General features: G+C 44.6%; 1 pseudogene; it reads left to right on the top strand.

Moving 5' to 3' along the window:
- The first annotated feature begins 4,260 nt into the window (after nt 1-4,260).
- LOC123486371 lies at nt 4,261-14,392 on the top strand (annotated as a pseudogene).
- Nucleotides 14,393-15,163: the final 771 nt, after the last annotated feature.

Raw genomic sequence — 15,163 nt, 5'->3', positions numbered from 1 at the left:
TTACGAATTTGAATTTGTTGTGGCTAATGTTAGCTAGGTGGCTAACGCTAACGTTAGCTTGCTGGCTAATGTTAATGTGAGGGATTAACGTTTTTTTATTAAACAAAATACAAACAATCTGATAATGACAATAACAAGACAAGACAACATAAGAACTGAGGACGGTATAGATGACAATACTCAGACAAACACACGATATAACGCATTAGGACAAGACAGTTATCAGTAATGCCATGGTGTAGCCTTATACAAAAAGAAATAAGAACGAACTATTGTTAGCTTACATTCCATATGGAACATTTTGTCCTTATAGTAACATATTTACTTTAATTAATATTGTTCAATAACACTAGTCGACTTTGTGAAAGAAATTTGCCTAAAGTTTCCCAACACTCCCCATTGCTCAGCTCCTCCCACTTTATTTGATGCTGTTGAATTTTCTGGTTTCTAGTAGCAATTGTATTTTCAAGGATGAATCGGTGTCTAGCAAAATGGTTTAAAGAGGTTTGGTGTTAGAGATGTAGAATGTTTGTGTTTTGTACATGAATATTTTGAAATTTGTACGGAATTGCAGATTCAAAGTAAATTGATATGTTTCAGAGTTGATTTGATCTTTCTGTGTCCATTTATACAATTTTTTTTTATAGTAGGACGACATACAGTGGGGAAAAAAAGTATTTAGTCAGCCACCAATTGTGCAAGTTCTCCCACTTAAAAAGATGAGAGAGGCCTGTAATTTTCATCATAGGTACACGTAAACTATGACAGGCAAATTGAGGAAAACAATCCAGAAAATCACATTGTAGGATTTTTTAATGAATTTATTTGCAAATTATGGTGGAAAATAAGTATTTGGTCACCTACAAACAAGCAAGATTTCTGACTCTCACAGACCTGTAACTTCTTCTTTAAGAGGCTCCTCTGTCCTCCACTCGTTACCTGTATTAATGGCACCTGTTTGAACTTATTATCAGTATAAAAGACACCTGTCCACAACCTCAAACAGTCACACTCCAAACTCCACTATGGCCAAGACCAAAGAGCTGTCAAAGGACACCAGAAACAAAATTGTAGACCTGCACCAGGCTGGGAAGACTGAATCTGCAATAGGTAAGCAGCTTGGTTTGAAGAAATCAACTGTGGGAGCAATTATTAGGAAATGGAAGACTTACAAGACCACTGATAATCTCCCTCGATCTGGGGCTCCACGCAAGATCTCACCCCGTGGGGTCAAAATGATCACAGGAACGGTGAGCAAAAATTCCAGAACCACACGGGGGGACCTAGTGAATGACCTGCAGAGAGCTGGGACCAAAGTAACAAAGCCTACCATCAGTAACACACTACGCCGCCAGGGACTCAAATCCTGCAGTGCCAGACGTGTCCCCCTGCTTAAGCCAGTACATGTCCAGGCCCGTCTGAAGTTTGCTAAAGTGCATTTGGATGATCCAGAAGACGATTGGGAGAATGTCATATGGTCAGATGAAACCAAAATAGAACTTTTTGGTAAAAAACTCAACTCGTCGTGTTTGGAGGACAAAGAATGCTGAGTTGCATCCAAAGAACACCATACCTACTGTGAAGCATGGGGGTGGAAACATCATGCTTTGGGGCTGTTTTTCTGCAAAGGGACCAGGACGACTGATCCGTGTAAAGGAAAGAATGAATGGGGCCATGTATCGTGAGATTTTGAGTGAAAACCTCCTTCCATCAGCAAGGGCATTGAAGATGAAACGTGGCTGGGTCTTTCAGCATGACAATGATCCCAAACACACCGCCCGGGCAACGAAGGAGTGGCTTCGTAAGAAGCATTTCAAGGTCCTGGAGTGGCCTAGCCAGTCTCCAGATCTCAACCCCATAGAAAATCTTTGGAGGGAGTTGAAAGTCCGTGTTGCCCAGCGACAGCCCCAAAACATCACTGCTCTAGAGGAGATCTGCATGGAGGAATGGGCCAAAATACCAGCAACAGTGTGTGAAAACCTTGTGAAGACTTACAGAAAACGTTTGACCTGTGTCATTACCAACAAAGGGTATATAACAAAGTATTGAGAAACTTTTGTTATTGACCAAATACGTATTTTCCACCATAATTTGCAAATAGATTCATTAAAAATCCTACAATGTGGTTTTCTGGAGAAAAAAAATCTCATTTTGTCTGTCATAGTTGCTGTGTACCTATGATGAAAATTACAGGCCTCATCTTTTTAAGTGGGAGAACTTGCACAATTGGTGGCTGACTAAATACTTTTTTCCCCCACTGTAGAGTTTAGTTGTGCTTTCCTTTCTCCATCTTAACTTTCCCTGTGGGGGGTAGCAGACATCAACTGAGCACATCCAGCTGAGCTGTTCAAATATCCCCATAGCTTCAACACAATGTTCCAGAATCAAACAAATGTTCCATCCTTGTCCACAATGTCATTTAGAAAATAATAGTTTTTCAATAAAAGGTTGCCAACAAAGAGGTTGTCCATCAATTTCAATATTTGCATAACAAATAAGTTGCTTAATAATTTTCTTCAGGGTTTTCAGGTGGATAGAATTGAATTGGAAGTGTAACCATGATTTTTATAGCCTCCTGCATTACCGAAAAAAACAAAAACAATGTTTTGGTAGAGGACGGGTTAGCTAACATGGTTAAGGTTGGGGTTAGGGGAAGGGTTAGCTAACCTGGTTAAGGTTGGGGTTAGGGGAAGGGTTAGCTAACATGGTTAAGGTTGGGGTTAGGGGAAGGGTTAGCTAACATGGTTAAGGTTGGGGTTAGGGGAAGGGTTAGCTAACATGGTTAAGGTTGGGGTTAGGGGAAGGGTTAGCTAACATGGTTAAGGTTGGGGTTAGGGGGAAGGGTTAGCTAACATGGTTAAGGTTGGGGTTAGGGGAAGGGTTAGCTAACATGGTTAAGGTTGGGGTTAGGGGAAGTGTTAGCTAACATGGTTAAGGTTGGGGTTAGGGGAAGGGTTAGCTAACATGGTTAAGGTTGGGGTTAGGGGGAAGGGTTAGCTAACATGGTTAAGGTTGGGGTTAGGGGAAGGGTTAGCTAACATGGTTAAGGTTGTGGTTAGGGGAAGGGTTAGCTAACATGGTTAAGGTTGGGGTTAGGGGAAGGGTTAGCTAACATGGTTAAGGTTGGGGTTAGGGGGAAGGGTTAGCTAACATGGTTAAGGTTGGGGTTAGGGGAAGGGTTAGCTAACATGGTTAAGGTTGGGGTTAGGGGAAGGGTTAGCTAACATGGTTAAGGTTGGGGTTAGGGGAAGGGTTAGCTAACATGGTTAAGGTTGGGGTTAGGGGAAGGGTTAGCTAACATGGTTAAGGTTGGGGTTAGGGGAAGGGTTAGCTAACATGGTTAAGGTTGGGGTTAGGGAAGGGTTAGCTAACATGCAAAAGTTGTCCATGATGAGATTCAAACATGCAACCTTTGGGTTGCTAGACTTTCACGTTATACTGCTACCCATCCACCCCAACCAACCACCCTCCCTTTGTTTTTGCCTTAAGTAAACATCTATCTTATGTAACTATACCAAACATGTCATAATCATTTCATTGTCCCGGATATACGTTTACTATGTTACGTTTAGTCTATGAGACCAGTCTGGCCTATTAAAGGTGCTTATTGCGAAACATGGCACACGAGACTGGTGACAAGTGAAAGAAAGAGTTTATGGAGAGATTTAGAATGAACGCTGTCCATGTTTATCGTAGTGAGTGTCTCTCTCTTCTCTCTCCGTCTCTCTCTCTCTGTCTCCTCTCTCTCTCTCTCTCTCTCTCTCTCTCTCTCTCTCTCTCTCTCTCTCTCCGTCTCTCTCCTCTCTCTCTCTCTCTCTCTCTCTCCCCTCTCTCTCTCTCTCTCCGTCTCTCTCCCGTCTCTCTCTCTGCCCTCTCTCTCTCTCTCTTCTCTCTCTCCGCTCTCTCTCTCTCTCTCTCTCTCTCCTCTCTCTCTCTCCGTCTCTCTCTCTCCGTCTCTCTCCGCTCCTCTCTCTCTCTGTCTCTCTCTCTCCCTCTCTCTCTCTCTCTCTCTCTCCGTCTCTCTCTCTCTGCTCTCTCTCTCTCTCTGTCTCTGTCTCTCTCTCTCTCTCTCTCTCTCTCTCTCTCTCTCTCTCTCTCCTCTCTCTCTCTCTCTCTCACACACACACACACGTGCTTACACCACCAGTAGCAGTTGGAAAAACCCAGTGACGTTTCTCGTGCTCATTATTCTCATAAAAATGATGTTCACTTTTCTCTCTCTGACGCGCATGAACACTGGACGTCTGACGCCACCTTGGTCCCATTATAAAGTCACCGGAAGGGAGGGACGATCCCAGCACGAGCTCTTAGTTGATAATGACTTAATTCTCAAGGTGGGTACCGGAGGATAACGTACTTCCAGTGTCTATCTGTCCACCAGCTGGTTGAGAAGCGGCTTCCACCTTAAGTGTCGGTTAGAGCCAAGAGACACTTCAGGTAACTTGTCTATTTTCTATTTTTTTGTTGTTGCTGAAGACACGGTAGGCTATGTAAAGGAATCTGCATAACGGTAAAGTAAATCAGTCTATATAATTATAAACAATTCACCATTGCTCCAGATATAGCCTTATGTCATCATTCTCCGATTTGAGGAGGGTTTTGTTAAAAGGACAACATTTGATATTTTAAATACTAATGTCAGATGTTTTGTCGTGATATTGCGACTCTCCCATCAGAAGATGAAGCCAGTTTTAACGCCTCAACAGCTCCACAGACTGTCTGAGGGTTGTGCGTAATTTGGGTTTTTACGCACATACATAGAGGCTGTGGAAACCAGTCGGGGATAAAAAAAATAATAATAAGACTGTCGTCTTATTTCTGATGTTAGAAAATAGTAACATAATCAATCAAACGAAATAGCCTAACAAAAGATAATTACAATTATAATGTTTTGTCTTTTATGTTGTGTTTTAGGCTATCCAATCCCATCCTTCTCTGCCACTCAATTCAATGTCCCCTTTCTCTCCGCACCGCACCCCCCCTGCAGGTCTCAATGCCACCCGGCTCCTAGCGAAGACACGCGGCTCAGCTCGAGCTAGACGAAGAGAAGATGACCGGCATCCACGTGGAGGGACTGGCGGCGATCGCCCTTTTCTACGTTCTGATCCTCGCGGTGGGAATCTGGGCCGCGTGGAAGAACAAGCACGCAGGCGAGGCGGAGGGCACGGACCGCAGTGAAACCATCATGGTCGGCGGCAGGGACATTGGTTTATTTGTTGGTGGTTTTACCACGACCGGTGAGTTTCTTTGTGTGAATAATTGAGATAGGCTAGTCAATTTTCTATTGTAAGTTGATTTCGATTTCACCCGAGTCAAATTCCTATGCATGCAAATGTATTTAGCGAATAAAGGTGATTCTGATTCTAGAAGTTTACACAAAGAATGTTGTAGGCCCATACCTTTTTGAACAGCTTTAGTTTACAGATTAAAAAAATAAAAATACATTATTCCGTGAAGAAACTCATAATTGGTCCAAACGTACAATTTTCAAGCTCAATTCTAAATTAGCGCAATGTCGTGACCTTGTCATTTGCTTTTAGGCTCATCTGGTAATCATGATTCGACTCTATTAATGTAGGCTGAACATGTATATTTTTGTCGTTTTCATTTCAGCGACCTGGGTTGGCGGTGGATATATAAACGGAACGGCTGAGTATGTGTATCTTCCTGGGTACGGCTTGGCTTGGGCACAAGCCCCTTTTGGATATGCGCTAAGTCTCGTCATAGGTAAGTCATCTCAATATATATACACCGCATTCGGAAAGTATTCAGACCCCTTGACCATTTCCACATTTTGTTATGCTACAGCCTTATTCTAAAATTGATTACATTGCCCCCCCTCATTAATATATACACAATACCCCACAATGACAAAGCAAAAACAGGTTTTTATTAATTTTTGCAAATGTATTAAAAATAAAAAACATACCGAATTTACATACGTATTCAGAACCTTTACTCAGTACTTTGTTGAAGCACCTTTTGCAGCGATTACAGCCTTCAAGTCTTCTTGGGTATGACGCTACAAGCTTGGCACACCTGTATTTGGGGAGTTTCTCCCATTCTTCTCTGCAGATCCTCTCAAGCTCTGTCAGGTTGGATGGGGAGCGTTGCTCGCACAGCTATTTTCAGGTCTCTCCAGAGATGTTCGATTGGGTTCAAGTCCGGGCTCTGGCTGGGCCACTCAAGGACATTCAGAGACTTGTCCCGAGCCACTCCTGTGTTGTCTTGGCTGTGCTCAGGTTCGTTGTCCTGTTGGAAGAAGAACCTTTACCCAGTCTGAGGTCCTGAGCGCTCTGGAGCAGGTTTTCATCAAAGATCTCTCTGTACTTTGCTCCGTTCATCTTTCCCTCGATCCTGACTAGTCTCCCAGTCCCTGCCGCTGAAAAACATCCCCACTGCTGCCACCACCATGCTTCACCGTAGGGATGGTGCCAGGTTTCCTCCAGATGTGACACTTTGCATTCAGGCCAAAGACTTCAATCTTGGTTTCATCAGACCAGAGAATCGTGTTTCTCAGTTTGGCCGGGCGGCCTGCTCTAAGAAGAGACTTGGTGGTTCCAAACTTCTTCCATGTAAGAATGGAGTTCACTGTGTTCATGGGGACCTTCAATGCTGCATAAATTATTTGGCACCCTTCCCCAGCTCTGTACCTCGACACAATCCTGTCTCGGAGCTCTACGGACAATTCCTTCGACCTCAATGCTTGGTTTTTGCTCTGACATGCACTGTCAACTGTGGGACCTTATATAGACAAGTGTGTGCCATTCCAAATCGTGTCCAATCAGTTGAATTTACCACAGGTGGACTCCAATCAAGTTGTAGAAACATCTCAAGGATGATCAATGGAAACAGGATGCACCTGAGCTCAATTTTTGAGTCTCATAGCAAAGGGTCTGAATACTTATGTAAATAAGGTATTTCTGTTTTTTATTTTTAATACATTTGCAAACCTTTCTAAAAACCTGTTTTCGCTTTGTCATTATGCGACATTGTGCGTAGATTGACGAGGAAAACATTTAATTTCATAAATTTTAGAATAAGGCTGTAACGTACCAAAACGTGGAAAAACTCAAGGGGTCTGAATACTTTTCCGAACGCACTGTATAACAGACTACAGTTTGAAATAACAAAATTAACAATGTAGGCTTACTTGTGAAATATTCCCAAATATATATTTTATATTCCTCTGAAAGTCCACAACATTCCTGTGCGTTAAAACCTGCCAAAATGCTGCATGCTTCCCGTGGTGTGTGTGTGTGTGTGTGTGTGTGTGTGTGTGTGTGTGTGTGCAGGAGGTCTGTTTTTCGCCAAGCCGATGCGCTCCAGAGGTTACGTCACCATGCTGGACCCGTTCCAGCAGAAGTATGGGAAGAGGATGGGGGGGCTTCTCTTCATACCTGCTCTAATGGGAGAGATCTTCTGGTCCGCAGCCATCTTATCTGCCCTGGGTAAGTTATTATGGATGGTATACAGCACAGTGTGTCTGTGTGTGTGTGTGTGCGTGTGTGTGTGTGTGTTGTGTGTGTGTGTGTGTGTGTGTGTGTGTGTGTGTGTGTGTGTGTGTGTGTGTGTTACTGTCTCTGATCAGGTCCCTGTCTGTCTGTTCCTCTAGGGGCCACACTGAGCGTTATCATAGACATCAACATTAAGATGTCTGTGGTGATCTCTGCCTGTATTGCCATCTTCTACACTCTAGTAGGAGGCCTGTACTCTGTAGCCTACACTGACGTGGTGCAACTCTTCTGTATCTTCCTGGGACTGGTGAGACACTCGGCCTTACAAATCACTTATTTCAGCTTGCTTGGAGTTTTGCACTTTTGGGACCATTCCATGGGATCCATTGTAGCTCAAACGTTTGAAAGCATTTGAATTTGAGAAGGAATAGGCACAACTCTCACTCTTAAAAACACTACGCTCCATTTCTACAACTATTAAAAACATGATGCTCTATTTCTACAACTATTAAAAACACGATGCTCCATTTCTACAACTATTAAAAACATGATGCTCTATTTCTACAACTATTAAAAACATGATGCTCTATTTCTACAACTATTAAAACACGATGCTCCATTTCTACAACTATTAAAAACATGATGCTCTATTTCTACAACTATTAAAAACACGATGCTCCATTTCTACAACTATTAAAAACATGACGCTCCATTTCTACAACTATTAAAAACATGACGCCCATTTCTACAACTATTAAAAACACGATGCTCTATTTCTACAACTACTAAAAACACGACATGTCGGCTGTAGCAGTGTGCGTATGACCCGGGTTTGATGTGTTCCTGTGTGTCAGTGGGTTTCAGTACCGTTCGCTCTGAACAACCCGGCGGTGTCAGACATCAAGATCAGTGCAGTGAAGGAGATCTACCAAGCTCCCTGGAAGGGAAACATCAATAGAGAAGACACCTGGGTCTGGATAGACAACTTCTGTCTGCTGGTACGTACAGTACTGGATAGGACTGGGTCTGGATAGATAACTTCCAGCAGACAGAATATTTACAGTTTAAGGAGTAGTGATTATGTTCCGATTGTAAGGATACTTACTGTTTAGTTCACTATCTCCTCTCTGTATTCTAGATGAATTCACTATCTCCTCTCTATGATCTAGATGAATTCACTATCTCCTCTCTATGATCTAGATGAATTCACTATCTCCTCTCTGTATTCTAGATGAATTCACTATCTCCTCTCTATGATCTAGATGGATTCACTATCTCCTCTCTGTATTCTAGATGACTTCACTATCTCCTCTCTGTATTCTAGATGAATTCACTATCTCCTCTCTATGATCTAGATGAATTCACTATCTCCTCTCTGATCTAGATGAATTCACTATCTCCTCTCTATGATCTAGATGAATTCACTATCTCCTCTCTGATCTAGATGAATTCACTATCTCCTCTCTATGATCTAGATGAATTCACTATCTCCTCTCTATGATCTAGATGAATTCACTATCTCCTCTCTGTATTCTAGATGAATTCACTATCTCCTCTCTGTGTTGTAGATGTTGGGGGGGATTCCCTGGCAGGTGTATTTCCAACGGGTTCTCTCTGCCTCTTCAGCTACGTACGCCCAGGTGCTCTCCTTCATCGCCGCTGCAGGGTGCCTGGTCATGGCCGTGCCCTCAGTGATGATTGGGGCTATAGGGGCCTCCACAGGTGAGACACACACACGGACGCACGCACACACGCACACCTGGGGTCCAGGTACTTTATGTATGAATGGTTCTAACAAGGACATCTCTTTCTGTCGTGTCGGTTGATCTACAGTTGTTAGTTGTTTTCCAAACATTTCCAAATGTCTGATGGAGAGTTCCTCATCTGGTAGCCTTATGATGACACAGTATGTCCCCCTTTCCTGGGCGTTGGGGGAGGGGGGTAGAGAGGGTCCGGGGGACACCTCAGGGTGTAACCGTGTTCCCCTCAGATCTCTGGAAAGCTCCAGAAAAGATCAGCAGCTGGTCCCTTCATCCATTATTGAGGATCTCTCTCCATCTCTCTCTCTCTCTCTCTCTCTCTCTCTCTCTCTCTCTCTCTCCATCTCTTTCTCAATCTCTCTCTCTCCATCTCTCTCTCTCCATCTCTCTCTCCATCTCTCTCTCTCCATCTCTCCGTTTACTGCTGTGAACTTTGTAAATATTACATCAGAGGAGGAGCAGAAGGGACTGAATTAGGTTTGATCTCCAGGTATTAACTCCAGCATCAAAGTCCTGCTGGACCACTGTTTGTTTCATCACTCCATTACAGAGGGAAATGATATGTTAAGGGATGATATATAGTTACAGAAGGACTATGTCCAGTGATGGGAGGTGAAATGATACGTTAAGGGGATGATATAAGTTACAGTAGGACTATGTCCAGTGATGGGAGGTGAAATGATACGTTAAGGGGATGATATATAGTTACAGTAGGACTATGTCCAGTGATGGGAGGTGAAATGATACGTTAAGGGAATGATATATAGTTACAGTAGGACTATGTCCAGTGATGGGAGGTGAAATGATACGTTAAGGGAATGATATATAGTTACAGTAGGACTATGTCCAGCGATGGGAGGTGAAATGATACGTTAAGGGAATGATATATAGTTACAGTAGGACTATGTCCAGTGATGGGAGGTGAAATGATACGTTAAGGGGATGATATATAGTTACAGTAGGACTATGTCCAGTGATGGGAGGTGAAATGATACGTTAAGGGGATGATATATAGTTACAGTAGGACTATGTCCAGTGATGGGAGGTGAAATGATACGTTAAGGGAATGATATATAGTTACAGTAGGACTATGTCCAGTGATGGGAGGTGAAATGATACGTTAAGGGAATGATATATAGTTACAGTAGGACTATGTCCAGTGATGGGAGGTGAAATGATACGTTAAGGGAATGATATATAGTTACAGTAGGACTATGTCCAGTGATGGGAGGTGAAATGATACGTTAAGGGGATGATATATAGTTACAGTAGGACTATGTCCAGTGATGGGAGGTGAAATTATACGTTAAGGGAATGATATATAGTTACAGTAGGACTATGTCCAGTGATGGGAGGTGAAATGATACGTTAAGGGATGATATATAGTTACAGTAGGACTATGTCCAGTGATGGGAGGTGAAATGATACGTTAAGGGGATGATATATAGTTACAGTAGGACTATGTCCAGTGATGGTGAGGTGAAATGATACGTTAAGGGAATGATATATAGTTACAGTAGGACTATGTCCAGTGATGGGAGGTGAAATGATACGTTAAGGGATGATATATAGTTACAGTAGGACTATGTCCAGTGATGGGAGGTGAAATGATACGTTAAGGGGATGATATATAGTTACAGTAGGACTATGTCCAGTGATGGTGAGCAGCATTTACATTTACATTTACATTTTAGTCATTTAGCAGACGCTGTTATCCAGAGCGACTTACAGGAGCAATTAGGGTTAAGTGCCTTGCTCAAGGGCACATTTACGTCATTTAGCAGACGCTCTTATCCAGAGCAACTCACAAATCGGTGCATTCACCCTATAGCCAGTGGGATGGGGGGTAGAAGGATTACTTCATCCTATCCCAGGTATTCCTTAAAGAGGTGGGGTTTCAAATGTCTCCGGAAGGTGGTGAGTGACTCCGCTGTCCTGGCGTCGTGAGGGAGCTTGTTCCACCATTGGGGTGCCAGAGCAGCGAACAGTTTTGACTGGGCTGAGCGGGAACTATGCTTCCGCAGAGGAAGGGAGCCAGCAGGCCAGAGGTGGATGAACGCAATGCCCTCGTTTGGGTGTAGGGACTGATCAGAGCCCGAAGGTACAGAGGTGCCGTTCCCCTCACTGCTCCATAGGCAAGCACCATGGTCTTGTAACGGATGCGAGCTTCAACTGGAAGCCAGTGGAGTGTGCGGAGGAGGGGGGTGACGTGAGAGAACTTGGGAAGGTTGAACACCAGACGGGCTGCGGCATTCTGGATGAGTTGTAGGGGTTTAATGGCACAGGCAGGAGGCCAGCCAACAGCGAGTTGCAGTAATCCAGACGGGAGATGACAAGTGCCTGGATTAGGACCTGTGCCGCTTCCTGTGTAAGGCAGGGTCGTACTCTCCGAATGTTGTAGAGCATGAACCTGCAGGAGCGGGTCACCGCCTTGATGTTAGCGGAGAACGACAGGGTGTTGTCCAGGGTCACGCCAAGGCTCTTCGCACTCTGGGAGGAGGACACAACGGAGTTGTCAACCGTGATGGCGAGATCATGGAACGGGCAGTCCTTCCCCGGGAGGAAGAGCAGCTCCGTCTTGCCAGGGTTCAGCTTGAGGTGGTGATCCGTCATCCATACTGATATGTCGGCCAGACATGCAGAGATGCGATTCGCCACCTGGTTATCAGAAGGGGGAAAGGAGAAGATTAGTTGTGTATCGTCAGCGTAGCAATGATAGGAGAGGCCATGTCAGGATATGACAGAGCCAAGTGACTTGGTGTCACATGACTGTTTGTCATCATCTAAAAGGCTGCAGTAGGGTTGTACTGTTATGGAGGTTCCACACTGGTCTTTCTGACCTGACACACAAGTTCTTAAGACACAGTTGTAGTTCTTTAGTAGGTTCCTTTGACCATTGTGTCTTCCACGGTTGTAGTTCTTCAGTAGGTTACTTTGACCATTGTGTCTTCCACGGTTGTAGTTCTTCAGTAGGTTACTTTGACCATTGTGTCTTCCACGGTTGTAGTTCTTCAGTAGGATTGTGTCTTCCACGGTTGTAGTTCTTCAGTAGGTTCCTTTGACCATTGTGTCTTCCACAGTTGTAGTTCTTCAGTAGGATTGTGTCTTCCACGGTTGTAGTTCTTCAGTAGGTTCCTTTGACCATTGTGTCTTCCACGGTTGTAGTTCTTCAGTAGGTTCCTTTGACCATTGTGTCTTCCACGGTTGTAGTTCTTCAGCAGGTTCCTTTGACCATTGTGTCTTCCACGGTTGTAGTTCTTCAGTAGTTTCCTTTGACCATTGTGTCTTCCACGGTTGTAGTTCTTCAGTAGGTTCCTTTGACCATTGTGTCTTCCACGGTTGTAGTTCTTCAGTAGGTTCCTTTGACCATTGTGTCTTCCACGGTTGTAGTTCTTCCGTAGGTTCCTTTGACCATTGTGTCTTCCACGGTTGTAGTTCTTCAGCAGGTTCCTTTGACCATTGTGTCTTCCACGGTTGTAGTTCTTCAGCAGGTTCCTTTGACCATTGTGTCTTCCACGGTTGTAGTTCTTCAGTAGGTTCCTTTGACCATTGTGTCTTCCACGGTTGTAGTTCTTCAGTACGTTCCTTTGACCATTGTGTCTTCCACGGTTGTAGTTCTTCAGTAGGTTCCTTAGTTTGACCACTGTCTGCCCTGTTTTTTTCTGGTTCTAAGTTCTTGGTTCTGGGTTCCTGACTGTGTTGTGTGTGTACTGTTCCTCAGACTGGAACCAAAGAAAGGGAGTCCTTTAGACACAGCTGTAGTTCCCAGTTTCCAAACTGTATGTTGTGTTCGTGGCGTTCCTCAGACTGGAACCAAAGAAAGGGAGTCCTTTAGACACAGCTGTAGTTCCCAGTTTCCAAACTGTATGTTGTGTTCGTGGCGTCCCTCAGACTGGAACCAGACCGCGTATGGAGCTGTGCCTCCTAAGGAGAGGGACCAGGCGGACATGATATTACCCATAGTCCTCCAGTACCTCTGTCCTCCCTTCGTCTCCTTCTTCGGCCTGGGGGCGGTCTCTGCAGCTGTGATGTCATCCGCCGACTCCTCCATCCTGTCAGCTAGCTCCATGTTCGCTCGGAACATCTACCAGCTGGCCTTCCGCCAATCGGTGAGCTGGAGGGTGCGGGACCCCCAAAAAAACCCTCAATTTACTACATACCATCATCATAGAAATAGTTGAACCACTGTTCTCTGTGTTGGTGTGTGTGTGTGTGTGTAACATTGTATCCCCCCTCCCAGGCATCGGACACCGAGATCGTGTGGGTGATGCGCGTCACCATCTTTGTGTTCGGGGGCCTGGCCACGGCGATGGCGTTGCTAACGGGGACGGTGTACGGGCTGTGGTACCTGAGCTCTGACCTGGTCTACGTCATCATCTTCCCTCAGCTGATCTCCGTCCTCTTCGTCAAGGGGACCAACACGTACGGCTCCGTGGCCGCCACGTCTTCGGGCTGATCCTGAGGGTCGGAGGAGGGGAGCCCTACCTCTCACTGCCCCTTTCATCTACTACCCCGGCTGGCGGCTGGAGGAGAGGATCCATCATCTGACTGGAGAGGTGGATCAGATAGTGGTGCAGAAGTTCCCCTTTAAGACCGTCTCCATGCTGGCCTCCTTCCTGGGCAACGTGGCTTTCTCCTACCTGGCCAAGTACCTGTTTGAGAGTGGCACGCTGTTGCCCAAGTATGACTTCCTGGACGCGGTGTTGGCCAAGCACAGCATAGAGAACATGGACAAGACGTCGCTGGTCAACCGTAACAACATCGCGCTGTCTGAGATGGCGCCCGCAAACCGCGGCTCAGCGTTCAGCTGGCGGCCGCGTTCACCCGCAGAGACACTCTGGCTGAGGAGGACGACTCCAGTCCTGAAGACGGCGCCCACCCGCGAGACCCTGGACTAACCCCTGACCTCTGACCCCTGACCTTCAAACCGGAACGTCTGGGAACATACGGTTCGTCTCCTGGAGCCGTGGCCACACCATGGAGCAGGTGCATATTATGATCCAGATCTTCCATATAGAAAGAGACCAAAGGGAGGACAGAAGAGACTGAAATATACATTTTACTAGTTTGATATTTAATCACTTCGATTTGATTTGATCCCATCATGGTCAAAGTGAGTTATGAAGACGGAACAGAATAGACGGAACGGATGGAGGTAAGAGAACACCATTGCAGAACGTTCGTGCTGAAAAGAGACAAGGGCTACTGTTGCTGCTGCATGTGTCAACCACTGGAGAACGGACCGCCCTTCTGGCGTGTAGAAGACCTGGAACTCGCTCTCCCTGGTCACCGTCTGGGGGATGAAAGGACACAGTTGGGTCCCTATTGTTTCCTCACCTTCTGACCACTTCTTCCCATGGACAAAACATGTCAAGTAAAAGTTTTGTTTTAAAAATCGAAAAGGGATGCTCTCAAAAAAAGTTATTGAATTCAAATGGATTTCCCCACAACACTGTTACTGTGAATTATATCCTAGTATAGATGGCCACTCCATCAAGAGGTTATTTCAAACATGTAATATCCCTTCAGAAAAACAAATACCCTATTACCATGTTGAGTAGAATATATATACAAATAGGTAGTCGATTTACAGCACTGTAACAATACAATACATGCAAGCTAATATTTATTAATTCAATGTTGGGTATACAAAACCATCTTTTTTTTTATTTCATGATATAAAATCTATATAAAAGGAATCAAACAGCAAAGTATTTATAGTAATGTAGTAATTTAATGGCTTTAATGAAATGCTTTTTTTGGTGACTTTATGTCATAACGTCTATAGTGGTTACTGTGATGTCACTGAGTTATTGCTAAAGGTCTGTCTACTTACTTCCTTACTGGGTTCCAGTTAGAAATATGTGTATTTATTTGTTGTCAACAGCATTGTACAGTGTTAGTGGTTAAGAGCGTTGTGCCAGTAACCGAAAGGTCGCTGGTTCT

The sequence above is a fragment of the Coregonus clupeaformis genome, unplaced genomic scaffold, assembly GCF_020615455.1.
Source record: "Coregonus clupeaformis isolate EN_2021a unplaced genomic scaffold, ASM2061545v1 scaf1179, whole genome shotgun sequence".
In the NCBI taxonomy this organism is placed as follows: Eukaryota; Metazoa; Chordata; class Actinopteri; order Salmoniformes; family Salmonidae; genus Coregonus; species Coregonus clupeaformis.
Note: the sequence above shows the minus strand (reverse complement) of the source record. Positions and strands in the feature narration are given on the sequence as shown.